The sequence below is a fragment of the Notothenia coriiceps genome, unplaced genomic scaffold (assembly GCF_000735185.1).
Source record: "Notothenia coriiceps isolate Sejong01 unplaced genomic scaffold, NC01 NC01_scaffold00034548, whole genome shotgun sequence".
NCBI classification, from domain to species: Eukaryota; Metazoa; Chordata; class Actinopteri; order Perciformes; family Nototheniidae; genus Notothenia; species Notothenia coriiceps.
The window spans coordinates 577935-581478 of record NW_011367249.1 but is presented as its reverse complement, the minus strand read 5'-3'; positions in this window follow the sequence as shown (position 1 = coordinate 581478).

The following is a 3544-nucleotide window of genomic DNA, read 5'->3' as shown; positions in this document are numbered from 1 at the left end:
GTGTAATCCACTGGAGTGGTGGGCAGAAAACGTGCACCGCTTCCCCCGCTTTCGAGGAGCTACCTGGCTATTCCAGCCACAAGCACCCCGAGTGAGAGGGTTTTTTCCCCGGCTGGCAACACTGTCACCCGAAAGCGGTCAAGCCTCCTTCCCTCACATGTCGATGCGTTGGTGTTCAAACCAAACCAAAAATATGGAAAGGTGGACGTTATCGTGGAGGACAGCGAATAAAGTGTTGCGCACTGGATTTACGTGGCATTTATGTAAACAAGAGTTTTTTGCTGTCGATTTTGGTGAGTCCAGTTACTGTTTGTTATTTACTCAGCCATGTAACACAAATTAAAATGCAGTGTTTAATGTTACTGTATGAGTTCCAATATAAAATACAGTTGTACACCTCTCTTTGTGTGTCTTTATTATGACGTACGTCGACTAGTCACTACTATTTTGAAAAATGTGTCGACTAGTAAATATTGGTAGTTGTGAAACCCCTGCAGCCTTCTCTGGAGTTCACTGCCTTTTGGTTTTATATTAAATGTTATATATGTAACATCAGAGACAAAATGGGGTTTGTATTGGTTGAGCTATTTTACGTAGGCACAAATTAAAATCATTTTTACTTTGCTGATTATCTGTAAACGTTTTTAAAATCAGATCACAACAACAGTCACTGCATAGATAAAAAGGACAGTTTCTCTACCCAAAGTAGCCGTGTTTATCCTTCTAGTCAAATGCAATAAATTAAGCTGCCTCCAAGTTAATCAAAATAGCAAAATAATGTTTTAATAGACAATTGGTCCAGATTTCTTTTAAATGTAATTAAGATAATTTTGACAAAACGGCAAAATGTACCTATAATATAAGTAAAAGTTATCAAGCAGAAAAAGTGATACATTATTATATGTGACATTTGATTATCAAATTGTATGCATTTACTGCATCATCAATATAAAAACAAAAAGCGGAAATACACATGATGCTGTCTTAACATAACATATATACGATTTTACTTTCTTGGCTATAAAGCTCAAGAACTGGGTGATGTTTTGTGGACATAATGCAGGGCCCCACAACATGAATTATTAAATGTAAGGGTGATGACTTGGTGGGTGCTGATGACGAGTGGATGAGGAGGAGCATGTTTTTTCTTTTGAAGCGCTTTTAAACATTGCTAGTCTAAGGTTGGGTCTGTTTGTTGGCTTGTGAGTTGCTTTTTGTGGATTTGCAGATATGTAAACTCTCTCCCTCGTTTATACAACTAAGCCGATAACATAATACGGAGGCTCATTAGTGTCAAACAGGACAACAGATTAAATGGCAGCTGTGGAAGATTCAACTTAACTCTTTCTTCTCTCACCTTTCACAATAAAAGCCCCTTCAATATGAGCTTCTGGCTACAAGCACAACCATGGGGAACTTGGCTTGGGTCTTGAGGAGTTGTAGGATTTATTAGCTGACAAGTAACCTAAACTGTAAACACACTGCACTGCTAGTATATATATATAATGTTACATTCACAGCTATAACATTTATGCTGACTTCTCATTTACAGTCACACACACACTCGTGTTTTCTTTCTCAACCACACTGGCTAGCTTAACAAACACAGTCTACGCACCAACGGAGTTTGTTACTTGTTGTTATAAAAAAATTAATCAAACAATTAACAATGTTTAGACCCAGTCGCCTAGCAAAACACTGCTAAACCCTGGGTGTGTTTGAGTGTGTACATGTTTGTTTTACTCATGTTGTGGAGACATGGATTTGATTACACACTCACATTGTGGGGGCTTTTTTGTGACAAAATGCAGTCCCATTCTTTACACCATTAAACTGTAACACTAGGGATTGTGTGTGTGTGTGTGTGTGTGTGTGTGTGTGTGTGTGTGTGTGGGGGGGGGGAGAGAGAGAGAGACACACAGAGAGACACAGAGAGAGACAGACAGAGTGAGAGACACTTAGTTTGTGTGAACATGTGACATGATCAGTACGCAGACATGTTATGGATGGGATGGTGTGTGTGACTGATTTTTTAAATGTCTCCACACATACCTATAAAATAGGAGAACCCTGTTTGGCAGCCGTCTCCTTTATTTTGATGCCAATAAAGTGCAGGATATGATAACAGAGAAGGGGGGGGGGGGGGGTAGTTCTGCAGAGAAGCAGCAGTGATGTAATGCTGATAGCAGCATCACATTTGTGAAAGAGCATCCATGTTTCCACGCTAACCCTGATCATTTACCCACCACAGATCGATAGTCCCGCAGGTTTCTGGAACATCTTCTCACTCCATGCCATCACAACAATGAAAACACATTGTCTTCATCAAGAGTATCTCACTTTAACATTGTGACACAGGAGGAAAGAGCAGCAAGCCATAATTACATGCACTACTCTCCGGGTGTGAACATCAGCTTTGTAGAAGTGTTCGGCTCTGATTGTCAGTGACGTTGGAAGCTTTATCAGGACCTCCAATGAAGATAAACAGCTAAACAACCCCTAACAAATACAATTTTTAGCTAGATACTCTTGGTAATTTGCATTTCCTGCAAACAACATATAGTTTCAGTATGATTGACAGCACAGTTGAAAAGATGTGTGTGCAGAAGGCATTACAGCAGTGTGGATGCATTGTGGTGGCTCACCTGCACAGAGCAGAGCGGAGCGGAGCCACAGCAGTCCGAGCAGCAGCCCCGGCGGTCCCATGGTCCGCCCGGCGGGGACTGGTGTGCTTATCTCGGACACAATTTCCGCGTTTTGCTCGACATCTGTGTCCTCCAGCGAGGCTCCCGCATCTGTTTTCAGTTCAGACACACCGAAAGGTCCTCCTCATTACGGAAAAGCATTGTGTCCTTTGCAGCGGTAGTCAAGACACCAGAGTCAAGGCAGCTGTGGCAAAGGAAGCGATTTCCGGTCAACGTCTTCAAAATAAAAGCTACGTTTTATCAGCGCAATATAGATAGAATGGCTCTGCGTTTTGTTAATCAAATTATTGCGTTCATGAGAAACAGTAAACAGTTATTTAAAGATATACTTGTTGGAAACGTGTAACCGGAAATATTCTTTAGGAACTGATTAACCCTTGTGCCCTCCTCGAATTGTAAACCTTTCGCCACCTTCGTGGCAAAAATGTACACGCCCCAAAAAACTGCTATTAAATCCTCATACATCAATATTTTGTTCTACTTTTTTTTATTTTTAGTGAATCACTTAAACAACTTCTAACTTGCTCAAAACTACCAAACATTCAATCACTTTCAGGATTTTAACCCTTTAAATGCCTGATTCATTATTTGTATTATTTCATTACTAGCGACAAAAAAACACAAAAAATGAAATTGCTTCAATATAATAATTAGTAGGCGGATGGAACTTTGTTTTTTTGGTTATTAGAGTCAGTTATATTATGGAGGCGTGCGACTACCAGGGGGCCCAGAGGTGTGTGTGTGTGTGTGTGTGTGTGTGTGTGTGTGTGTGTGTGTGTGTGTGTGTGTGTGTGTGTGTGTGTGTGTGTGTGTGTGTGTGTGTGTGTGTGTGTGTGTGT